The following is a 26,365-nucleotide window of genomic DNA, read 5'->3' on the forward strand; positions in this document are numbered from 1 at the left end:
TGGGTGGCAGGCTGGAGTCGCCATGTGACTGTGTGGGGACTTGTCTCTCCTTCATTTCCTGGGTCAATGACTATGATAATTAGAGCCAACTGCCTCTGGTTACTCTATTTCAGAACGGGGACTATAAGGAGCATTCCCAAGCAGGTGCCAAAACTCCTTTTGTTTCAGGGAAATTCCCTGTCTTCTCCAGACTGACATGCACTGCCTAATTGCACCGGTGGAGAACAAAACAAAGGAAACCTGGAGTCTGCTCCTTTGTCTGAGCTGACAAGACTTAAAACTGGGAATTCTCTTTCTCTGCCTTCTGCTGGTACCTCGTCTCTTCTGCCTTTCCTTCCCTCCCTCCTGTTTCTGCACCACCTGGGGGGCGGCCTGCAGAACCGGCTTCTCCTTCCCCCCTAGATGTTGAGGAGTGAAGTCCCCCAAAGTCAGATTTCCCCACCAATGTTCCAGGTAAAAATTAATCATGGGGAACAAACTGTCTTAGGTGGACTCAAGTAAAACGTATTTAAGCTAATTTAAGTTTGCTGATTTGAGATACACAATGTTTATCAACATTGAAAAAAAACCCCTTTTATTCTACCTAGATTTGCTGAAGGTCAAATGAGCTCAAGTTACCTCAGTTTCAATTTGTTAACGAAAGGATGACTTAAAGTGATGGCTAATTGTGTCTGTCTCAAAGTCATGGGTAATTGTTCAGATAGCTTTCAAAGTCCTTGGTAACCTAAAAGGTTAAAGTTTTGCCTGCATGATAAATTGAGATTAAATTCATTGGATATCTAATGAGATAAGAGGCTAAAGCACTAATTACTAGATGTGGGTCTGTGCTGTTGATTTGTTGCAAAAAACTAAGGATATTTGGAACTGTTGAAAAACATGCTTTGTGCTTAATGGATTCATAAGTTTGCCATTTAAAAAATTCTAAAGTAACATAGAGTTCACAATTGGTTGCTACTTAGTTTTCACAGAAGACTAAGGCTTCTAAGAGTTAAAATTCTGTTAACTATAGTTAAAACTGATAAAAATAAGAAAAATAACTCTGTATGTAAAAAAGTAGGATATATGAACGGTATAAGAACTGGAAATATATTTTTGCTGAAGGTAAAAGGAAGTAATTTTGTCCTAAGCGAGACTAGTTATTTGGAGAGAAATGACTTGGGACCAAATGTAAACGCAAAGAAAAGTTGTGGAAGGTTCGTGAAGGAAAATCTTTAAAGAGAAATTTTATGTGTGGTCAGGGCGGACTAAGGTTAAAATAAATGGATTTTAAAAGTACGCGGGGTTAAGATTAAAATTCCTCACCCTTTGGTCCAAAGGCTGGGAAAATGATGGCAATACCCTTGGTGCTGGCCTCCAAATCCTTTACTTTTGTGTTGTTCCTGTTCAGCAGAGGACTGGATGTCTCTGCCGTAGGAGGGGTAGATAATATATAAAGAGCTTTTACCAAGATACATGGGAGCCATTTTACTAAACTTAGCCCACTGTATGCCAAAAATGGATACCCACATAGATGAAACATATTTATGTGGGCATTGTTGAGAAAGGCAGGGGAAGAGAATAGACCTTGACTCTGGCTCTTTAGCTCCCTCCCTCAACGGCCAATGATCAATATGTAAGTTTCTGTTGGACCAAAATAAAATTAGTGCATTCTACGACAACCAGGAAAATCTTGCTTGGTCACAGTCCATACCCCCAAGGTCCTACAGGCCAGAAATGAAGGGATAAGAAGAAAAAACAGGAAAGACCAGGCCAGCTCTCAGAGGTAGGTGAAGCCTGGGTAAGAATGACTACTCCCAGCACCTCATGAGACTGACAGGGCTTCTGGCTGCCAGTCACATAGCCAGCCAAAATGAAGGGCTAGGAAATGAGGTTTCTCCTGGCCAGCTATAGGAAACTGAGATAAGGGACAATTTTCTTCCTTTTTCCTATAGATGGGTAATTCTCCAGCCAAGGCCATTACTCCTTTGGAATGCATTATAATTCATTTGCTTTTGCCCAAAGGCTTGGCCCCAATACAAATTGGAAGAGGGAACCTGACTGCCAGAGGAAATTATCAACGACAATACTATCCTACTATCCTACAACTGGACGTGTTTTGCAAATGTGAAGGGAAATGGGGGAGAATTCCCCTATGTTCGTTGTTTTGGGGCCTTAAGAAAAAAAAGCGAGATATATGTAAGCAATGTAAGGTGGATCCTAATTTAATGGCAACCCTTTCTAAAGTCCAGGAATCAGGAGGGGATGAAATTAAGGGCCCCATACCTGTACCCAAAACAGACCTAGAAAAGGAGGAAAGGAAGTCTCCCACCTCAACCTCCTCCTCCTCGGGTCCTCAATCTATATATTTAAAAAAAAAAAAAATTAAGGAAATCTAAGATTTAGCCCTTAAATTATGCCAAATTAGCCACTATTTTAGAAACACAAAATGAAAGCCCAATGGCCTTGCTGGAGAGGTTGAGGGAGGTTCTCATTAGATATATGGCTACTACCCTGGCACCCCTATGGCTGAGATGATTTTAAAGGACAAATTTGTCAATCAGCCCTAGACACTAAGAGAAAATGCAAAACTTGGCTGTTGGCCTTGAAGGGACCCTGGAGGAGCGCTTTCGAGCTGCCAGTTGGGTTATTACAAACAAAACAGAAAAGGAAGCTTAAAAAAAAAAACTGAGGCCTCAGTTGTGGCCTTATATACCATGTCAGATGGGACTTCCCGAGGTCCTGGCACCAAGTGCCATTTAGAACAGAGGGGACAACCAAAATGAAAACCGCGTAAACCCTGCCCCTTTTGTGGAGACAATCGCTGGAGATCTGAATGCCCTCGGGGACCTCTATCTGCCACGGCTCAGATAACCAATGTCCCTAGAAGGGACTAACTGGGACCTGGGGCTCTTCATGGTTAAACCACCCCTAAACCAACTGTATATCAAACCCAGAGCCTCGGGTAACTCTAAATATAGAAGGAAAACTGGTTGATTTCCTTCTTAACACCAGAGCTACCTTTTCTGTCACCCTTTCCACTCCAGGCCAACTATCCAAATGTCGCATGATTATTAGAGACATCTTCGAAAAACTTCTAACTAAATTTTTCTCTCAGCCCTTGGGATGTATATGGGGAAACCTAATTTTTTCTCGTTCTTTCCTGATAATGCCAGAGAGCCTTACGCCCTTGCTAGAAAGCAACAGTATAACGAAATGAGGACTATGGTGCTACTAACTCCAGGACAGATAAACAATTATGTGAGTTTTTGAAAATTACTGGACATTGTAGGCTATAGGTACCTGGGCTCAGGAAAATAGTTGCTGCTATATCAATTATTAAAGGACACTCAATCCCACCTACTCTCTCCCCCCAAATAAACTGGGGTCTGACTTCTAGACACTGTCTCCAGCCCTTGGAATGGTTACAAACAGAGCAGGGCAATTACCATTACCAAGCTCACAGAGCTAAAAGATTGTTAAAACACAGCATCAGGCCTTTCATTGAGGGAGGGACAAAATTTATCAAATGGCCCAAAGGATGTTTACTAAAAAAATTCATCAAGGACAGTTCTGCACGTAGTAATCAGGCTGTGAAGTATGTCTTAGAAATAATCCTTCCAACCACAAACTTGCTCTCCCAGACAATCAAAGAACTGGAGACTATCCAGGAAAGACTAACAATTAGGTCTCACTCAGATGCCAAGGTAAAAACACAAAACAAAACTAAACATTCCAACATCTGTATGGGTTAATACTTTTACTAATTGGGTAAAGGACTTCTTCTACAAGACAGAGAAGGCACAAAAAGTAACACAAATTCTGCTTTATAAAATAATACCCAGGTTTGGCTTGCTAAAAATTTACCTAAAAGTTTTACACATCAAAATAAAGCAGACTGCTTATACTAGACAAAACTATAACACCTCAGAAACATCAAATTAAAAAAAATTTTTTAATTAAGTTAGAGCCAAACTCTCAGAAATAGGGCCACCATTGATTACTTACTGCTCGCCTGCTTCTCCATCACCTGGGTTAACGAGAGATTCCTTGACATATGTTGTTTGCGAAGTCAGGGTCTCTCCTAGGTTGACAGGTTTGCAAACTGTAGACATTATCTTAAGATGCCATCTTGTTGGTCAGTAGAATCTTCACTTTGTGTTTTTCCCTCTGTGTCTGCTGATGTTTATGCCGCCTCATGCCCGTCAGCCTTCCTGTAAAACCACATGGGGGACCACTCGACCGACCCTTGGGTAGACTCTAACTGCTGTACCCGTACACTGTCCCTTATCAGCTTGAAGAAGCCAGAACAGTCATCGTCCCTGTTCCCTAACAGCAGACACAGGCCCTGTTCCAGGGGAGAAATAAATAGGGAAAGGGTGAACATTAGGCAGGGAGAGAGAAGGGGCCTTCAGGGAGGCAGACCGCAGCTGCACGTGGGAGGCTGAAGAAGCAGACGGGGTTCTCCCCTTATGAAATCCTTTATGGGCACCCTCCCCCCATTATCAAGGGCATAAGGGGGGATCTAAATGAGACAGGCAATCTAACCCTAAGACAACTGATGTGAGCCCTTGCCTCTCCCCTAACCACCTTATACCGCTGGGTCAGGGAGCGATTACCTGTGAGTCTGACCACAGACGCTCACCCCTTTAAACCAGGAGATGCTGTATGGGTGAAGGAGCGGGGTGTCCAACCCCTAAAACCCCTCTGGAGAGGACCGTTCACTGTCATTTTGTCCACCCCTATGCAGAAAGTAGCTGAAGCGGGTCCCTGGGTTCACTACGGCAGAGTGAAGCCGGCATCTCGAAACTGGGAGTGCCTTCCTGATCCATCCACGCCATGCAAGCTGACCACATGGAAGGTTCTGCAACTCCAGAGGCTCCAGGAGACCACAGCCCTGCTTCAGTCACTCTGGAAGCTGACTGATCTACGCACGGCAGAAGCTTGAGGAACCGACGGTCCAATGAAACAAAAGACGGTCCGTATTTTTATAGGTTTCCTTGCTGTGAGGCACTGTCACGCCTTGTTGCCCACTATTATTGCGATTCTTGCTGTACTCTTTGTCATAGGATTGGCCGAGGCCGCCTTGGCTGTTAACACTCACCCTCCTTATGTGGACAGGATGCTTCGTTGGTACCAACACGGGGAAACAGTGGCGATAAGAGACTAGAAAATTAGATTCCCACAAACCTTATACTAAAGCAGAATACCCCAGTTCCACTACCGGGATTTGGCTTCTCAAAAACTCAATTATTGGGAAAAACCGTCTTGCCTTGTGGGGAAAAAGTTCATCGTCGTCTTTGTTAAAAACTTAACATGCCTAGGTCAAAGATTTTATAACTCGACTGCCCAGAAAACCCAATGGTGGGGGACCCCCAGATCACCTTGAACCAGATCCCCACTCCTTGTCTGACTTCTATCATCTCCGAGAGGCCTGAGACAATGTCAATTCAGCCATCAAATGGCGGGTCCAGGTGGACTGTCCTAGATATATGAAAGGACAGCCTATGTGGTACTTCCCTCAGTCTGGTCAGGGTCATATGTGCTGGGAACTCTTTGTCCATCTTTCCTCCTGCTCCCACTTGCCAGAGGGAAACATTTGGGAGTCCAAATGTATGGGCACAAGGGAGACTCAAAGAAAGCAGCGTGCCTTAAAAATTAACAATTAAAAAGATAATAAATGGCCTCCCGAGCATATAATCCAGTATTATGGGCCTGCCACCTCGGCAGAGGATGGCCACACCCCCATTCACATGCTAAACTGCATAATCAGACTGCAAGCAGTTAATAGAAATTATAACCAATGAAACTGCCAGAACCCTTAACTTACCAGCCAAGCAGCAAACCCAAATGTTCAATGCCATCTATCAAGATTGCTTGGCCTTACGTTACCTGATTGCTTCTGAGAGAGGTGTTTGTGGAAAACTTAACCTGAGCAACTGTTGCCCACAGAGAGATGATGACAGGAGAGTCCTAGAGGAGATCACAGATCAAAGAAAAAAGGTTCCTCATGTCCCCATCCGGACCTGGACCGGTTGGAACCCTGGCAAGTTATCTGGAGGATAGTTTTCAACTCTCCGGGGATCCAAAACCCTCATGGAAATCAATGCTCCTCCTCATTTAGGAGGCTGCTTAATCTCACCCTCCTTTGGTCCTCTGGTGGTACGGTCTGCCTCCAGTCTCACTGAGGCCATAATTTAAAAAAAGAGGGCCACTCGTGTAATGATGTTATAAAAATATAAACCTCTAAACCAAGATCATGCTCTTGGACCCTAAATAGAGGGGTCCAAGCATCAAAGGGGGGAATGTGGTAGGATCCCCTCCTTAAGGAGAGAAAAAAAAACAAACCTCAAGGCAACCTGGCTATATGCCCACGTGACAACATCCCTCATGACCTTGTAACATGAGACCACTTAATCAGACTCCATGTTTGCGTGTTACCAGATATGGGAGACAAAGAAGTAAAAAATATATTGAAAAACTACGCCACGTGGCCTTCGGGGTTCAGCTCTTTGGGTACGAACCCATCTGGGCATTACCGGCAGGAATAAAGTCGCTTCCCGGAAAGAAAAGCCTCATGTCATGACTCCCTGAGCGAGAATCTGGCTACAACTTCTGGACCAGAGCGCAGAGACCCTGCTGCTGTGCCTCATGCCAAACAAAACCAAACAAAAAATACAACTCCCACCACCCCAAAACAGAAACCAAAGCTTTATTTCATACACATAGAGCCTAATTTTCCAAGTGAGAGCTCTTGGGTAGCCAAGGGTCCGTGGGTTCCACTGAGCAGGTTGGTTCGAATCCTTGATCACTTGGGGCGGAATTTCCAGAAGTGTCTGGGAGTGAAAAATGGGAGTTGGCCCCTCTTCAGAAGGAGAGGCAGCAGTGATGGAGGTGGGGAGAGGATGGGAGGGCAGCATTCGCCCTGGCCCCTGCAGAGCTGGACGGAGAAAGCTGTGGTCACTTCGGAGGGCTCTGGTGAAGGGGCCGGTGGTGCACGAGTCTCCCCTCCCGGAAATGTGCCAGGAGGAAGAGGACAGAGTTGGAGTCAGAGCCGGAGGGATGCCAGTCTGAACAGTGGGGGCGTCCCGTTTTCCCTGCCGCAGTGCCACCCCCCTCTTGCCCGCACACTCTTGTTCATGCCTCAAGACTCAATTCCAATGGGAGCCCCTGGGGAACCCCTTGGCGCTTGCCCAGCCAGAATCCAGCCCACTTACCTCTATGGCTCATGGACCTTTCTGTATCTCCTCACAGCAGCTTTGTCACATTAGGAACTCACAGAGATTCTTGCTTTTCACTCCACTCCCGCTCTCAGGCCAGAGTAAGTGTGTGAGAGACCGCTCCGCTGGTGTGCAATGGCCACTCTCTTCTTCCTTAATAATAGAATCCTAATTTTATTGAAAAGAACTGGTACACTTTTTTGGCCCTTCGCACCTTCCAGGTTCCAGCTGCCTGGAAGCCTGATGTGATGAACGGAGTTCCAGCAGCTATTTTGGATAACAAAGTGTTCTTGAGTATGGAAGCCACCACTTGAAAAATGGAGCAGAAGATTGCAAGGTCCTTGGATCTTATCATCATGGACCATCATGGACCAGCCTTGGACAGCTTACGGACTTCCTTTACTTGAGAGAAGAATACATGTGTATTTCATTTAAGCCACTATTATCTTGGGTATTTCCATTCTGCGCTGCCCAAATGAGTGTTAGGTGGTTCACCTGCACATCTTTGCAACTCAAAATTCTCCCACAAATTCCAGAAGGATGGATGAATGATGTTCATTTTACTGAATGCTGGAGAAGAATGTTATATCGCAAATCACACGAATTCCTAAAATCCCCTTTAAAACATTTCTGTTCCTTCTTCAAGATTCTTTTCCCCACAGCTGCTGTTTCATCCCTATTTATTCTCTCACTCCCTCCAAATCCTTTAAGCTTAATCAGCCCCTCTCTTCCCCAGCCCCACCCTCAAAGTTTCGTCAACCTAAACACTGTAGCTTAGCCATCTGCTGAGTACGACAAGACCATCAATTGTGCACCAAGTGTGTCCCGTGGGGTCTCAAGTCATTGTTCCACATTCGAGATTGTAATTAATTACTTACATCTCTGCAGCTGCTCCACTTGCGACCCCCTACTCACTTGGTGAGGGTCTGCGGTGTGCAGGACGGCCGCGTGCACCCGCGGGTCCCCACTGCTCAGCACGGCACTTGGCACCCTGGGGCACAAATGATGGGCAGAGCTCCGTCCGGTACCACCTGGCCACCTTTCTTGTGGCCACACCTGCCATCAAAGCCTGTAGAGTAAATGAAGTCTGCTCTGTCTTTGCCACATAAAGAACCTGCTGTACAGATTACACCCTGAGCCACTGGGGGTTCTTCACACCTCTTGACTTGCACTTGGGGGGCTGTATATTACCTCCTTTCTGGTTTCTTTCTATATAGGGCACAAGACAGGAAGACCAACTTCAATTGGTGTGTAAGCTACACATTTTGAAGTTAATGTACATCTAGGCTTTGTGTGTTTCTTGTGGGCTTTGCTCTGTGCTTTCTTTGGCTTTATCCCAAGCCTCTTGGGCAATTATTTTTGGCTCCTTCAGTGAATGGCTTTAAATCAACTTTTTCTGTTCCAAATGCTTAATATAGGGCTTGTCCACATGTATTTTTCATAGTATTATTGGAAAGTGTCTCTTGTGAGTAAATCTTTCTGTCTCTAATCAGTTGCTGCCATGTGGGTGCAGCATAAACACTACGTGCCTAGCCCGACGGAGAATTCTAAGTGGGTTCTCCACCGGAGGAGCTGATTCTCACGCCTATTTCCACAGAAGGGGAAGGTACTGAAAAATACTCTAGTAGGATTTCCACAATATTCAATCTCTCCAGACTAGCATAAGGCCTTTTGAGTCTCTTGAGATTTGTGGTCAATAATGGAGGTAAAGGGGCCAACCACATGTTTTTGGAGTGAAGAAAACCCTTGGGCAGGGCGCTCCCACCGCAAGTGGGAACAGAGGTCAGTGACCACCCTGCGACAGGTAAGGAGAGACTATTATTTCCAGGCCCTGATCAGGTTGTGACTATGGGGGCACTCAGGCTGGTGCCCTGGTCGGGGGGCTGGGTGGGGGGGACTCAGGCTGGGGCACATACTCTAATTTCTTCTCCTTCTGTATAATTTCCTACTGCTGCTGTAGCAAATAACCACACTGTAGTGGCTTAAGACAACCTAGATTAATTGTCCTACAGTTGTGGAGAAGTCTGATATGGGCCCAGTGGGCTAAAATCAAGATGTCGACAGGATTGTGTTCCAGCCAAGAGCTCTAGGGGGGAATTCACTTCCTTGCTTTTTCCAGCATCTAGAGGCCCTTCAGTTCCTTGGCTCATGGCTCCTTCCTCTTTCTTGAGCCACAAATGTACCATCTCCAAATCTCTCTTTCTCTCCCCTCTGCCTGATCATCACATCTTCTCTCGCACTCCTTCCTCCCTCTTTCCCTTAGAAGGACCCTTGTGATTACATTGGACCCACCCGAATATTCCAAGATGGTGTCTGCACCTAAGACCCTTAACTTAATCACATCTGCAAAGTGCTTTATGCCACATAAGGCAACATGTCACAGATTCTGGAAAGTAGGGCGGGTGGGCCAGCGTTGTGTCTACCATCACCCCTGGTGCACCGTGAGATCCTGGAGGCGAGTCCCATGCTGCTTCCTCTAATTTCACATCCCAGCCCCACACAGGAACTACATCCAGTGGCCACAGGACTGGTCAGGTGTTGGTTGCCTAAGTCCAATAAAAAACTTCTCTTGGCCGTTGATTTTCCGCTTCTGGAATGATGGCTGCGCTATCTGCAGAAAGCCCACATCCTTCCCCCCGCCTTCTTTGGTTTTTATCTTGGTTTCTCTATTATCAACCTTCCACCTCATTTTTATGTGTTTTTGGTTGCGTGAGAAACCTGCAGTGTTGGCAGAGGAAACAGACGGGAAGGGCTACTTGCCAAGGAACACGGTTTCTTCTGGTTCTGTTCCCCAACTGCAGCTGTGGGCAGGCAGTGAGGACGCAGTTCTGTGGCAAGTGGGGCAGTCTGGAAGTGGATTATTTTAAGCACAGAAATGCACTAGAACTTCAAATTATTGCTACCTCTGCTGGCTTCTTCCTCTTTTAGCCTGGCTTCTTTAATCGTCCTGTGCTCTTCTCTTGAAAAATAATAGCCTTCACATAACTCTGTGGCTGGAAAGACAAAATAAGCCCACTGGTTGTTTAAGAAATGTGAATTTTAAGATTAGGATGCAAAAAAAAAAAAAAAAAAAAAAAAGAACATGTTGCTTGGGTAGCTGGAGATTCTCAATAGGAATATATGGGCACTATTCTGTCTTAAAGGTGACAGTTTCAAAGCCTAGGAATTTTCTTTAAAAGCAAAATCTGGGGTGCCTGGGTGACTCAGTCGGTTAAGCATCCGACTTCGGCTCAGGTCATGATCTCGCAGTTGAGGAGTTCGAGCCCCGTGTCGGGCTCTGTGCTGACAGCTCGGAGCCTGGAGCCTGTTTCGGATTCTGTGTCTCCCTCTCTGTGACCCTCCCCCGTTCATGCTCTGTCTCTCTCTGTCTCAAAAATAAACTTTAAAAAAAAAATTTAAAAACAAAATCCAAAGTAGTTCATAGGCTCTCTCTGTTTTGTTTTGTTTTGTTTTACCTTCAAAGCTTTCTTTCTCCCAAATGATTCTGCTTAGACACTTTAAATACAGCGAACTGAAATATGGGGGTGGGGGTGGGAATTGCCACACACACCGTGGATCAAACCCCGCACTTGACAACAGCGGTTAAGGACGGAAGTCAGGCTTAGATGCTTCTATACCTGCTTGAGGTTACGTGGGAAAGGTGCTGTCTGCCCCGAGGCTCTGAGCGCCCTGGTCCCTGCACCCACCCTGCAGTGTCACCTGGGACCTGGAGAGAGATGCTGGTCGGGACCCCAACTGACACTCAGGGAATCTGGTCTGCAGAAGCCAGTGTCGCCTTCAGGGCCACCTTCCACGCCTCAGTTGGGAGATTCAACAGCAGGATCCTTCTTCTTGCCTTTCCCCAACCACGTGGACACATTAAGTTCCACAATCAGCAATGCGTTCCTTTTATATTAAGCATTACCTCCTCTTTTCAAAATAGAAGAGATTGAGAAACACTGTCACATATGCTGTGGTCTTTTGGGGACCTGCCAGGGCATCCCTCACACCAGCAGCTACTTTGAAGAGAAAGGGTCACAGGCACTTTCCGGGTGCCTGGGGGCTCAGTTGGTTAAGTGTCCGAATTTTGATTTTGGCTCAGGTCATGATCTCTGTTTTGTGAGTTCGAGCCCCACATCAGGATTCTCTCTGTCCCTCTCTCTGCACCTCCCTCCCTCCCTCTCTCTCTCTCTCAAAAAAAAAAAGTTTAAAAAATAAATAAAAGGAATGGGTTTCTACACAATACTATTTAATGTCACGAATGAGATGTAGAAGTATGAAGAAGACAGGATTTATATGTCAGAGGAAAATAATACAAGTATTTTGCACGTTCTGTCTGGAAAGTCCACTGGGGTGAAGGGTTTCCTCTTTTGTTGCTAATCGGGTGGATGGCTGCAGTCACCACCTGATACTGGGTTATACACAATTTTGTGCTGAGGAAGTGCTCCCCAAGTTTCACACACACAGACAAACCAGAAGACCGTGAAAGTTCCGATCTCCCTCACATAGTCCATGGGGTTTGTGGGAATCACATAGCTTAACTTGTCTGGGGCAGAACCAACTTCTCACTGAGAGGTGCTCAAGAACAAATATCTTAAAAGCACTTAAAATTGGTTTTTGCAAGTGCAGGGCACTCGAACTCACAAATGCTTGCTAATCATTGTTTTCCCCAGGCTCTTAATTTCTCCAGGTGCCAGAGAAATGCAAGATTAAATTAAACATTAGCAAATACCTTGAGTGCTGCATTTTCCACGTTGATACATTAACCGTGGTATTTTGAGCTGGGAAACACGAGACCATAATATATAAATTGGAATCCTAAGTATTCAACCATGCTCTCCCTGGGAGCTCTTCTAATAGATGTAAGTAGTGATGTTTCTTGAGAATATGCCCAGAGATCTGGAGCTGGGCAAATGTTCTCCAAGTCTAACAAGAGAACACGGTTTGCACTAGAAGTTTGAAGCATTTTTCTTTCCTTAATTTTCTCATGGTGTTGGGATCTCTCCCTCAGTCTTTCCCAGGGGGTTTGGAGCCCCAGGTTGGTCTAGAGGTGAGTGTGTAGTGCCCTGGGATTTAACTGCACCCGAGCACCCAATTCTGGCCTACTGTGATGTGTTTAGGTCAGGGTTTAATATTTATGTTACTATGACTAAAGAATATTCATAGATGAGCCATGAGCAATTTGCTGTACAAAGTTTTGTTTTCCCTGAACTTTGTAATTATCTTTTTTCATTTGTTTGGTTTTCACGTTTTCATTATGAATTCACCCTCAAACTGTTCTCCATTTGTCCAAATCTCCTCTCAAGACATGCGGGAGCACTGATTTCATTTTTCTGAGCCTGTCTGAGATCCCTCTACTCAGCCCGGGCCTTGTGGTCACCTCCGGGCTCGAACCGGGGACCGCCCTTTGCTGGCGCACGGCAGACTGTCATCTCCTTTCTGTCCGGGGTGTCTTACTTCCTGTAGCCCACATCTTCTGCTTTCTCATCGGGGGGGGGGGGGGGGGGGAGGACACATTTTTCCGGTAGCTTTCCAAGAAAGGGAGCACGGGAGTTAGTCTATGTCCCCCTTGCATGTCTGAAATGTCTTGATCTCTCTGAAGCCTGGTTGACAGTTTGGCTGCACACAGACGTCTAAACTGGAAGTTTCATTTTCCTTCAGAACACTGGAGAATTGACTTCGTTGCCTTTTAGCTTCTGCTGTTGAGTTATGAAGCTTTTCTGATTCCTGCTTGTGTGAATGTTACCTATTTTTTCTCTCTGGACATTTGTAGGATTCCCCCCCCCCCCTTTTTTTTTTTTGCCTCCAATATTGTGAAATGTCAGTCATCATGTTGGGTCCTTCTCAGTTGGGTCCATCAGTGGATCCTTCTCATCAGGAAACTCATATCTTGTATTTCCAGGAAATTTTCTTGAATTATTTCTTTGATGATTTTCTCTCTTAAACACATTGTTTGCATTTTCTTTTCAGATATTAGTCTTCTGAACTTATTCTCTCTTTTCTTACCTTTTCTCTCCTTTTTCCCATATTTCTCTTTTTGCTCGATTTCCTGAATTTTACTTCCTAATACTTCTACTGAGTTTTCCATCTTGCTAGGGCATTTTAATATCAAGGGTTCTTTTTTTGTTGTTCTTCTCTCAGTTTTCCTTTTTTTTGCAAAATGGTATCTTGTTCACAGTTAAAGTATTTTCCCTTGTCTCCCTGAGAATACCAAAGATAGTATTTCTGAAGTTTTCTTCTTCCTTGGTTGTCTCCTGTGTTGGTCTCTCTTTCCTGTCAGAGGGCAGATGTCTGGTATCTTCAGATTTTAAGGGTTGGGGCTGAGAAGCTGGTGGTGAGCTCTGAGTATCTGGGTGGCTTTTGTGGGTGTAGGGTTCGCCGTAGGGAGACCTGCTAAGCTCTGTAACTGGGGGGAGTCAGTGATGGCAGTATTCGTGTTTAGGAACTTCCTCTTGAGCTGGTCAGCTTCCCCAGTAATGTGCTTTTCAATCTCTTTCCCGGGAACTTAGTTCTACGAACAAGGTGGAGGAGAAGAGCTGAGGATCTCTGTGCCCATCAGGGTTCTCCAGGGAAGCAGTAACCAGTAGGATTAACCTATAAATGTTCAGAGATTTATTCTAAGGAATTGGCTTCTGTGGTTGTGGGGCTGGCAGTCCACAGGTCTGAAGTCCACAGGGCAGGCTGGCAGGCTGCACACTCAGGCAGCTTGAAGCAGGATTTCTTTTTTTCCTAGAAACCTCAGTTTTGCTCTTAAGGCCTCCAGCTGATTGGGTGAGGCCCATCCACATTCTAATCTGCTTTACTGAACGTCAACTGCTTGTAGGTGTTATAACCACATCCACACAGCATGTTCACAGCAACACTTAGTGTTTGACCAGGGACTATGGCTTAGCCACGCTGACCCATCCATAGCCATAAGTCTTCTTATCTGATAAAGTTATAATAATTCATCAATAAATAATAATTAATTCAATAAATATTTATTGAGTCGCCAGTCTATTGTCTTGGCCTTTAATCTTCTCTTCGAAATGAAGAAGAATCTGCTCTCAGCTGTGCGTGGTGCCCCGCAGGACAGCCTGTTTGTACCCTGCAGAGCACAGGAGGTCAGACTCACTGGGGAGTGGAGAGTCAGGACCTCTGGAAGGCAGAATCGGAAAGGAAGTGGGTTTGCTGGTAGACAAACCTCTTTTTTATTGCCTCACTTTGCCCCCACTCCATCCTAGGCATGCAAAGTCATATGTCACCTGCCCAGATGCTTTCCAGATTTTTAAAATCACATTACTACTGGAGTAGATCAGTAAATCAGTAAATGTTCCTCCATTCTGTGAACGCACCTGTGCTGGCTGCATAGCTAACGGTACAAGGAGACCGTGTGGCGGGTCATACCGCCAGTGGAATTAACACAAACAGTGCATGATATATCTAAACATAATGGTTACAGGATTTCTGAAGCTCTTTTAATATGTCCTCAGGTGCTGGGGGCAAAAACAATCTATTAAGAGCAGGGCCAGCCCTCCAGGAGCTGATGGCCTGGGAGGGACAGTGTATCCTGTTCCAGGGAAGTGAGTGGACATGTGGGAGGGAAAGAGGGGGGTGTAGGGGCTGGGTTTTAGTGGTGCCACGTAGAGACACACACTTCTGACCAAAGAGATAGATTCTCAAAGGTACAGGAGTGAAGAGGCAGGTATATATGACATCTAGTTACATAACTATATGTGTATTATACTATATACAATATCCATCAGATATGATCACATATGTAATACCTGCCCTGAGGTCCTAGTTCCTAAAGGCAGGGACAATGGGGCTAGAGAAAGCTCCAGGCTTCCCTGACCCTGCTGCACCAGACATCAGAGGGGCTGACGGTGTAAGGCTGCAGGGTTTCACCAGGCTTTGCTAGACACACAGGGTGGCTGGCCCGTAGCTGGCGCATCAGCTCTCCCGAGAGGCTACACCTGCAGGCAGATCCGCCAAGGTGGGTGGGGTGCTAGCCTGCCAGCCCCGCATGAGGACCCGGCTTTGTGGCTTTGTCCGGTTCCCTCTTTGTCTCTGACCCTGTCTCAGAGAGTAAGCCACGAAGGAGCAATGGGGGGAAGAGCAGAAGCTGCCCCCACTTTCCTCCTCACCCTTGCCCACCACACAAAGCATGCACACATACACACATGCATGTGCACACACGCACACACACACAAACATGCACACGCACGCATGTGCAAGCACACACATACACACATGCATCCGCACGTGTATGCACATGCATCTATCTGCACGCACGCACACACACTCAAGCACACACGCAGCCATGCACACGTGCACACATGCATCCGCACGCACACGCAATCACACACATACATGCATCCGCACGCACGCGCACACGCATGCGGACGAGCACACGCTCGCCACACTCACGCATGCACACGTGCACACGTACACGGGCCCGTGCACACACACGCACCCCGCAACCCCGCTGGGGCCACCAATCTGGCCTGCACTGTGGACGAGTAGGGCCGTGGGTCAACCGTGAGACTGACGTCTCCAAACGGTCAGGGCTGCATCTTAAAGGACCCGAAAGAAACTTGCCCGCAAGAGTGCAGGCCTGAAAGCCGGGCAGTGGACTAGGCGGCAGGAAGGAGCCTTCCAAGCGGCGCCCAGCGGAGCTGACCGCACCGTGGGCGGCCGATTTGAGGCGCATTTGTGAAGAAAGCAACAATTCGAACATGGCTCCAGAAGTGGAGGGAGAAGCTGGTGTGTCCCATCACCAGCGCTCCCAGGTGGCACGGCTGCGGGGGGGGGGACCGCCTCCCCCCTCCCGCCCGCGCCCCCCCCCCCTCCACCGACCGGCGGGACCCGCCTCACCCCACCCCCAGCCTCAGCGGACGATGCGTGGCGGCGTTTGCACCTCCTCTTACCGAGTCCCCGGAAGCCGGGCCGCGGCTGCACCTGCAGTTAGCCGCATGAGTCCTGGGGCGACGTTTCTTCCCTCCTCCTCGTTCCCTGGGTTTGGTCCCCCGCATATAAGGAAGGCGCCGCTCCTCGGTTCGTACGGTGACCTCACAGAGCAGCCGGTCCTTGCGTGGGCGCCGTGGCCGTGGCCATGTGCGTGCTTTGCGCCTCCGTCGGGAGCGCGCCCCGCTCGGCTCTGAATTTTCCCGCGGCACGGCCGCCTGCACTGACCAGTGGGCGCGCGACCCGGGGCTGGACTCGGGGTTCGGGGTTACTCGCATCCAGGGTCTGATGCGCCAACAGCTCCAGCCTGTGCTGCGTCTGTGGTCTGCAAGCTCGCAAGGAGCCGGTGGCGCGGCCTAGCGACAATGTCCCAGTAACAACCCCCTGGGGCCGGGGCTTGGCTCCCAAGCTCGGCCCCCACGGGCCCACGGCTCGCCTGTGTTCTCCAGCCACAGGCAGGGACGCCAGACTCACCTGCTCTTGTGGTGGCTCCGGGAGCTCCCCCAAGCCACAGGTGTCTTTGTTGTCAGGTTTCTCGACGTCCTGGATTGCAGGTCAGGTTCGTTTTCACCTGGCACCAGAGATTTGATTCCCTAAGGAACTAGCGTTGGAAGCCCCTGGAACACGGTAGACCCCCAGTCAGTATTTGTTGGAGGATGGAATGCGGGGTTCTGGGGACAGCAGTCCCCCGCTGGCAGCTCCCACTGTGGAAAACATCTTTATTTTCCTGCACTGCGGTCTCTTGCCGGGAGAGTGAGAAAGTCTACTTTTCGGTGTCTACAGGGAAAGCAGCAGCCTGTGAAATAGAAGCCGTAGGGGCCACATGACTGGGGTGGAGGGGAAGTTGACAGCCACGTCTTCCTTCTTCCCTTTGCCCTTGACTTTACAAAGTTACCAGGTACCCATAAAGTCCGGAGCCCCTTCAGGGCCCCCCTATTTGGACCCCAGCCCGCCTTTACACCCTCTGCCCTGCAGCGTCACCTCACCACCCCCACGCGGGTCAGCGACCGGATACACCTGTAACCTTCCGGCATCCTCTCCGTTTCCGGAGGCTTCCCTCGGGCCCCTCAACCACCCCAGGGGGAACGCCTGCACCCGTCCAGCACTGCTGGCTGGGCCACTCACTAGGCTTCACTGGGTGTGCTGAGAGTTCAAGCCTTTTCCCCGTGTGGACACACCCTGTGAAAGAGGCCCCGGGCTCTTGTGACTCTGGGTTACAGAAAGCACAGGTCTTGCAGCGCCGTCACCGCCCGGAGCCCATGGTCAGGAAGCCCCCCGTAGCTTGGCTGGCTCGGGGTCTCCCAGCCTCCACACTGTCCACATTTGGGGCGACGACTCTGCTCTCAAGGGCTGAGGAAGCGGCCGCCAGGGCGGGCCCTGTGGATGCCAATGCCTCTGCAGTAATTTCCACCACTCTTTCCGAAAAACACATTGTCTTCTCTGGATTCCTTCCAGAATAAACGGTCCAGGCTCCCGCGTCTTACCTTGCGCCGATCAAACTACCAGATCCACCTGGAGTAGAGACGAGGCTTGCTCAACACAAAGCCAGCAGAAGCTTTTAAGGCACCAGCACAGACTAAAGAACTTGCACGGTGAGGGGGTAGACAGTGACATTTAGAGAACAATCTTACTGCCGAAGTCCTCCGTGATGATGGCTGGGGCCCTGGCAGCCGTTGGTAGCTGGTGGCTCCTGGGTGGTGATGTGACAGGAGCAGGGCCGGTGGCCTAAGGACAGGGACAGATAGTCACTTGCAGAGAAGCTGACTTGTTGCCCTGGCTTGGGAGCCTCATGGGATGTGGGGGTTCCCACATTGCCACTCGAGAATGTATGACATCTTCTCTCATTAGGCTGTGGTTAAGGCAGGGCTTGTGGAATTCAAAACCGGAGCCTGATGGGGGAACTAAAATGAAACGTGAGGGTTAGCACAGCACTCAAGATGCCCACAGAGGCACACGTGATCTTCTCAGATGTGGGACAGATGTGGCTAGAAGTTTCCAGTTAAGGAGTGTGGGTGGACATCATGGTTTTTAAGTCCCCCAAGAAGAAATAACCCTCCACAGAGAATAAAAAGTGCCCTCAAGCTGGTCTCAATTAAAGTTGCTTCAGGCTACCACACAACTTCTTAACCCTCTGTTTAGACCCTGTTCTATTCCACGCCCTCTTTCAAAGTGCAATGCTCTGAATGACAGAAGAAAATCCTCCTTGCTTTCTTCCCTTTACATACTACTAAATTCCCTAGAATTCGTGACTTTAAGGAATTTGAGGAATTCAAACTACCAACTCCAGAATTTCCTCACTTATTTTATCAGTTGCTTCTTTGTACAGGGCTTCCTGAGGATGGCTTTGATCCCATTAAAGAGGATTCCATCTCTGTAATGAGAGAAATGACCAGAGTCTCGAAACTTAGCCGGACTACAGTGCTGTGACAAAGAAGTTGAACAACCACTTTCCAGATGCTATTCTGGTTAGAGAAGGGCAAAAGGTAGAGGGGTTAGGAGATGGCTTTAGATATCGAGAAGAACCCTCGTGGATTCAGAGGCCGTGCTTATGTTCTAGCTACTCACGGCAGACAAGGCAGAACCCACAATTCCCAGCTCATGTTCCCAGCTCGATACGTGATTCTCTTCCTCACTGAACAATAAAGGGTGATGCCCTGGGTGAGACCCGGTAGATACCGAGTTATATGTGCTTATCCTTAAAGAAGAGAGAATGGCAATTGTAATCCTCAAGCTCCTGCAATGTCTTAAGAGATGGGAGGTTGAATTGGTCTTTGAAGCTGAATGGTTTTTTTTTCTGGGAAGCCACCCCAGTGGGGAGAGACCCTCTTCCAGGAAGGAGATGTTTGAAACCATGTGGCTCTGGCTCCAGGGAGGCTAAACTTCCTCTGCATAATAATGTAAAGGCTGTAATTATTGTGGCCAACATCTTATTTCTGCAGACTGTGATTCTTTAGAGTAATTTTCTTTCCCAAATATAGATTTGCACTACAACGTGCCAATATTTTATTGCTTACTTTTGTGGAGTTGGTGCATAATTCCTCACAGGCAGTGTCGAGAAAAAAAATCCGCAGACGGCAGGAAATGCATCCAGGCTTGACCTTCTCTTCACTCCTATGCACTGAAGGATTGAAAAAGAAAAAGGCAAAGAAGAAGTCATGTAAGGCAAGGTAAAGTCAGATAAAAAAGGGAAGGGAATCAACTGGGTTTGGGGCCCAGTACACAGACCATATACTGGGCTACAAAACAATTCTTGGTAAATACATTTAAAATGAATGACGACAGTAGCATTGAATTAGAAAACAATGACAGAAAGAGACCTGCCAAAGCCACAAATATTTGAAAATTAGGGAGGAAGCTTCTAAATAGAATTTGAAAGTATTTTAAGCTGAATGAAGATAAAAACACAACATGTGAAAATTGTGGGATGCAGCTAAAGCAGTGCTTAGAGGGACAGGAATAGCACTGAATGCTTATATCAGAAAAGAGAAAGATTGGATGCCCGTGATCTAAGCTTCCATTATATCAGTTAACCACTAAGTCCTGGCAGCTGTACTTCCTGGATGTTTCTTAACCAGTGTATTTCTCTGCATCATGCCACTGAGTCCCTACATGATCCCCCGCCTCCAGTCTTGTGTTCCTCCCACCTAAATCTCCAGTCCCTCCTGCCCAGCTGCTCTCACTGCTCCTCCTGCCTTGCATTCCAGGCCTGCCAACCTTCTGGCTCCTTGGGGTTCTCCTGCCTTCCTCTGGGTCTTCACACACACACACACACACACACACACACACACACACACACACTAACACAGTTCCGCTGCCCACACACCTCCAGTTCACACCACTAATTCTCACCCATAGAAATATCCTAGCTTAAACTTCCCTTCTTTCTGGAAGCCACACCCCTGCTATTGCTTCCATGAAAGTTCATTGTGCTTCCTTCGTGGTAGCATTTGACGCATTCTCACAGCGTGTCGAATTTGTGTCTCTTCTCCACTGGACACAGCAACTGTGGCTTTTACATGAGATATTGCGTATCAGGCCCCTAGCGTAGCTCCTGCACATGGTAGGTGCTGAATAAATATGTGGCAAATGAATGAACTCCTATTTTAGTGGAAATATACCACTACATTTGTGGTTCCATGTTGATGAGGTCAGGATTTTTGGATTACGGCTTGTGGTCAACATCAGTTGTTTCCTGGTATCCACTTGCGCTTCCAGCTTGACGACAGCTCTAAATTCTGTTTGGGAATCTGCGTGGTTCCTGGGAAGCATATACTTAGCCTGGCTCCAGCAGTTACTGAAATATTCTCCATTGAGAAAACTGATCTGCTCTTGTGGTTTCAACTGCTGGAAGCTGCAATTTCTCAATTAAATTAGTTATTGGGGTTTCCTAAAAGGCTCTGGGGCCCTCCTATTTCTCCATCTTCATATCACTAACGTGCTGGGTGACTTCACTGGCAATATTCCTGTTATGTTTCCTGGCAGGACTATTTAGAAGTATCTGGGCGATTGCCCAGTGCTCTAGAAAGAGCATAGACAACAACTTGGCACATGTCAGAGTGAAACATGCCTAACACCATGAGGAGACGCAACAGATAAGATTAAAAAAGGAAAACCAACGTAGAATTAACCTAAATTTAAACAGTATCAGTCCTGTGATATTTTTGCACATTTCAAGCAAAAGGAAATGGCTGTCTGGCCAAAAGAGAAAATGCTGTGAGTTGCTACATCAAAATACTAACATGATTTATCTTTTTCCTAAAAATACCAGTAATTCATGTTCATTATAAACACTGGGGACATTTTAAAAAGGTATATGAAAGAGAAAGATCACCCAAAACAGTACGCAAAGTAGCCACTGGTAATGTTCCAATGCATTTTCCTTTCAGAAGTTTTCACACATGTAATACCGATGTGTATTTTCCCTTTCAAAATTTGAATGTATGTTTCTGTAGATCACTTGTGTGCACACAGGACCCCCAAGAGCGATTTGAGTAACCTTCCATTTTGCAGATCTGCTATAACTTCTAGGAAACTCTTCTCCTACTGCTGGACATGTTGGTTTCTAAGTATTTACTGTTATAAGTTATTTGGTGGTGAGCACCCTGAATATTAATCTTCACGAGACCCTCTGCTCAAATCACAGGTCAGCTTCTCCTCTTGTGTTTGGAGCCCCTCTCACTTTCTCAAGGACACTCCTGCTACCTCAGAGGTCCCCACTGGAGAACCCATGCCATCAAGGTGCAGACACTCTCTAGTACCTTCCATCTTGCACAAAGAAAAGCCCTTCTCACCCCATACCCTCCCCAGCTGCCCTCTCTGTACCCATTGCTGACCGATTCCCCTTTATCTGGTCCTAGATTTGGCCTCCACTTCCTTATCTCGTTTTTACTTGCATCTGCTCTGGGAGGGTGTGGCCCCACCCCTCAGGGAAAAGGGATTTTTGAAGGTGACCACATGTCTGTGCGCGTCTGTGCATTTCTCTGTCCTCAATTGTACTTCACCTTTTGGCACCATTCAGTGAGCATACCTTCCTTCGAGAAACAGTCCCATCTCCTGGCTCCCACAATACCAACCTTTTTGGTTCCCTTACTTCCACATTCTTTGGTGGCTCTTCTCCTTCAGTTTGTGCAAGAATGTTGGGGGTACCCTAGGGCCAGAACTCGGACCTCTTCCCTTCAACACCTTGTGTGGGTAATCTTATTTTCTCCCAGGATTTTAACTACCAGCGATAATGCTGGTGACTGCAGACATACCTCCCTAGGCCAGACCTTTCTCCAGATTCGCAGATGAACTGCCTACCTGATACTTTCCCCCAGAGGTCTTTTAGGCATCTCTAGCCTAATGCTGCTAAAACAAAAACATTTATTTTCTCCATGTCTTGAAAATATGTCTGTCCTTCCTCTGGCCTTCTGCATCTCAGTAAATCCCATGAGTTGCTGCTTTTTTAAGGAAAAAATGTAGGACTCAAGCTGACTTCTCTGTTTCTCACCTTCACATCCAACCTACTATGAAATTCATGTGTCTATGTCCAAGATATTTCTGAGTTCAGTCTGTCTCTCCGTCTCCACTCCTTTTCTTATCTAAGCCTTCGCCAGGTCTCACTTGGTGACCTAGATGACATCAGAATGACCTGATGTCTTGTCCATGTATGACCCATTCTCCGCACATCACCCTGAGTGGCCTGTTTGCCAGCCTCCCACACATCTACCTTGCCATGGTGTCTAAACCATGTGGCTTCTGCTCTCTCTTACATCTCATCTCCTACCGCTCACCCATGGCTCTCATACTCCCGCCACCTGGGCCGTCTTGCCCTTCCTCTACCACTCCACGATCTCTCACCCTAGAGCCTTTGTGTTTGTTGTTTCTCCCCCTCAGGACATTCTGCTCCCGAGCTTCACATGACCGCCTCCTTCCCACCACCCGAGACTCAACTCAAATGTCATTTTCCAATTTAAAGTTGGCTCTCCTTTCACGTGTCAACTCCAGAGCCTGAGAAACTTGCACATAGGCAAATCATACACACACACACACACACACACACAAAAAACCAAAAAAAAAAAAAAAAAAACAAACAAAGAAAAATGCCAACTGGAAAGAATCCAAAGTCCATCAATGGTGGAATGGATAGATTGTGGTATATTCATGCAATGGGATAGTACAGCAAAAGGAAAAGGAATAGACAAGAACAGGGCATCAGCCTGGTTGGACCTCAAATCATAATGACGAATGTGAGAAAGAAGTCACAGAGGATATGCACTTGGTGTTGAATCAACCCACACAACCTACAAATATATTGTATGGGGATATAGCCACATATGTGGTAAAACTATAAAGAAAAACTATAAATAAAAGATTAACAAAGTATTCAGGGGGGTGGTTACTTCCCTTCCTGGAGTACAAGTGAGGCTGTGTCTCTGAACTTGGACGGTAGGATAAGGTCTTTGCTTTATTTTTAATCTTTAAGTTGCATGTGTATACTTTATAAATGCTTTTGAGTTCAGGGTATTTCTTTATGAAAAAAAGTTTTTTTAAGTTTTTTAAGTTTAAGTTTTTTCAAGATGGGGAGGCGCCTGAGTGGCTCAGTTGGTTGGGCGTCCGACTCTTGATTTCAGCTCAGGTCATGATCTCATGGTTGTGAGACTGAATGCCACGTGGGACTCCACAATGAGCATGGAGCCTGCTTAGGATTCTCTCTCTGTCCTGCATGCATGCTCTTCCTTTAAAAAAAAAAAAAAAAAAAGAGCAAGATGGGACTGTAAAGCAACAGCATTATTTTTTCCTTATAATTATAATAATAATGTGAACTACGCTCACTCTGTGTATCTTGGTTCCCTCACTGTTGAGTGAAGGGAATGGACTGGACCTCCTTCTGTTCTTACATTCTATCATTCAGCAAAGAGCAGGCTGATTTGAAGGGACCTTGAGAGGACATCTGGTCTATCTCCATACTTTCCAGAAAATTGCCAGTTAATTAAAACCAGTCCAGGCAAAAGTGAACCAGTTTGATTTGGAAATCCCACTCTCCCTCTCCCCAGGAAGAAATTACACAGCCTTGTTATATAATTAACTTTAAATATCTGAAAATTCTTCCTTCTGACCTATACAGATGGTTTACACTCTGGGGCCTCTTTTCAAACAATGATACAATACCTTCAAAGTTGAAAAGTCTGGGGATGCTAAGTCTAAATGGAGCTGCCTATCAGAAATGTCATGGTTCCCAACACCCAGATGGAACCTATACCCGTTCCTAGAGCACAACAGCACAGAGATATGGCAGGTAGTATGCGTGTGTGGAGAGGGACACGGGGCTAATGCTCTCTTTGGCCAAATAAAATCTCTGTCAAGTTGCTGCTGCAAATACAACGTTCAGCAGTCTCTCAGAGGAGAACCTGTCTGATGCACGTCAGTGTTCTTATATGGAAGGGACACACAGACTCATGTGTTTCAATATAACTATTTTCTGATAATGTGGAAGAAGCATTCTGTTTCTCATAGCCCCCAGGATTGAACTGCACTTGAAATCAGGTTAACTAGAGCTAAATTTAATCATTGTGTGACCCGACTGGGTACATGCAACCTGGCGTATTGAATATCCTACTTTATGTTGTTTTTATTCTCAATTTCATCTGGTTAGTTCCTTAGGGACCACAGAGCAATAGTAGGCAGCAAAGTAATGAAATGTGGTAAATGTGGTTAAAGAGAAATAGGGCTAAAACTACTTTTCCTTTGTTTCATCTTAGCAGCCCCATATATAGCGTGGCTTACTTTATTTTACAAAGTCCTAACGCCAGTTCTGAGGAGGAAAAAGGCAAGCTGAATTTATTGCTGTGGGAAACCACGGAGCTTCCTCAATTTTATAACATAGGAGCTCTTTGTTTTACAGACATGCCATGAAAGTCTGGGTCATAATCATTACCTGCCATTTATACCGGGGCCCAAAGCAAGCTCGCTCAAGTTCGCAGGGACCTCTGGAGCTGGTAGATCGTGCGGGCCGCAGTCACTCTGCCAGGCCTGTGACATCATCATCATCCACAAGGCATTCGCACGGCCTGGGTGAGGTTAGCACGGAAATGTGGGAACACCAGATGGACTCATGATCTCTGAGGACACAGGCCTTTCTGCTTCTGAGAGGAGCCTACACTGGTTTCTCAAATAGCTCTCAGCGCTGTAAGCTGGGAGGATTTGGGGGTGCCGGCTTCACCCGACTAAGAGTGATTCTCAAGGGAAACAGAGGGGAGGGGAAGGATTCCTCTCCTACACCCCTCGGCTCTTGAGGGGCCTTTTCAAATGTCAAAGCTCCAGGCACCACCGCCAAACCCTCCCTCCATCTAGAGACTCACTGTGGGGGTCACACGTGTTCTAAAGGGAGCGAGTTTACACGGGGGCGGTGAGGCAGAGGACAGAGTGAGAACTACTAATTGAAGAAAGGTTTTGAAACACTGCATGTGTTTGCAGATCACGGATACTCATGGAAAGGATCACATCAGCATGTCTTCTAAATCCTTCTTTTATATCGCATGTTAAGAAAATCTTGCACGTTGTGAAGCAACGAGGTTCAGCAGAGAGATCGCTGCCCCGAGTGCTCTGATCGTCCAGGCCAGTGGATCTGGTCCCTTTGCGTCACCTGCCCCCCACGTGGCTCCAAGGTACAGGCAGGGAATGTCAGTACCCCCCCTCCCCTGCAGACGGCCAGGGAGGGGAGTCAAAGGGCCATCACAACACTGAAAAGTCCCGGGGTGCCTGGGAGGGTTGCTCACCCTGGTTTAGGGGGTCCACAGGCTTCCCCAGAGGGACAGGTGTTGGAAATACTGGCGGGCGATCACCAAGGACAAGGACCTGGCGGTCTGCCACCACTGACCGCCCCCCCCCCCCCCCCCCCCCCGCACAGTTAGATCGGTGTTTCCCACCGTGCAGCAGAGCGTGAGAAAAACACGTGTCCCAATGTGCTGGGCCATCTGACTCCAGGCCTCACAGCTCTGCGTCACTGAAATGCCCTCCTCTTGCACACATGGGGAGCACTGCAGTGAGAGCCCAGTGGCTCTGCATGGAAGTTTGCTTACATCTGTCATGTTCATGTTCTCGGTGCTTGCCTGGCAGTTTTGCTTGTGAGCCCTGTTCTTTGTCCTCATTTCCAAACTGGCCTGCTCTATGGGTCACCTCTTGCTGTGTGACACGCTAACCCTGAAACCCAGTGGCTTAAAACCACCGTGAATCTCTCTCTCTCGTGATGCGTGGGTGTCTGGGCTTCCAGACTGGCTTGGCTGTGGGAAGAGATTCCAGGGGCCACGAGCAGCAGAAGGAGAGACTCCCTGGGAGCGAGGTTCCTAATAATGCTCCTGAAATGCTGAATGAAGTCTATTTCCCACGGACTCTCCCCCTCCAACTTGTACTACTGACAGTAACTGTGAATTCTGTTCCCCCATACCCCATTCTCAAACAACGTAGCTTTGTGGTAACTATGTATTTCCTGTTTCTCTGGGTCTTCTTTGGGGGGGAAGGGCAGAGGTGGGGGCATTTCCTCTCCCTTTGAAGTTTACGTGATATGCTAGGACATGGCTATTTCTTAATAACGCTTCCTACCGCACAGTATTGTTACTTATACTTGCTTTCCACGTTAATAAAGGAATCGCTTTCTCATGCACTGTTGTTCTTTATACTTAACCCTGAAGCAAATCCACGAAATAAAAATAAGAATGCCTTAGGCTCTGGGGCGCCTGGGTGGCTCAGTCGGTTAAGCGGCCGAC

At 47.2% G+C, this 26,365-nt stretch overlaps 1 long non-coding RNA gene across 1 annotated transcript; it reads right to left on the reverse strand.

Moving 5' to 3' along the window:
* Positions 1 to 6,671: 6,671 nt before the first annotated feature.
* LOC131489909 (uncharacterized) lies at positions 6,672 to 25,400 on the reverse strand. The gene is made up of 5 exons (XR_009250814.1): positions 24,538 to 25,400; positions 19,136 to 19,239; positions 17,606 to 17,846; positions 16,085 to 16,917; positions 6,672 to 10,189 (listed from the first exon to the last, which is right to left on the reverse strand). It is a non-coding gene; the product is annotated as an uncharacterized LOC131489909 (long non-coding RNA).
* Positions 25,401 to 26,365: the final 965 nt, after the last annotated feature.

This window comes from Neofelis nebulosa, chromosome 11 (assembly GCF_028018385.1).
Source record: "Neofelis nebulosa isolate mNeoNeb1 chromosome 11, mNeoNeb1.pri, whole genome shotgun sequence".
NCBI classification, from domain to species: Eukaryota; Metazoa; Chordata; class Mammalia; order Carnivora; family Felidae; genus Neofelis; species Neofelis nebulosa.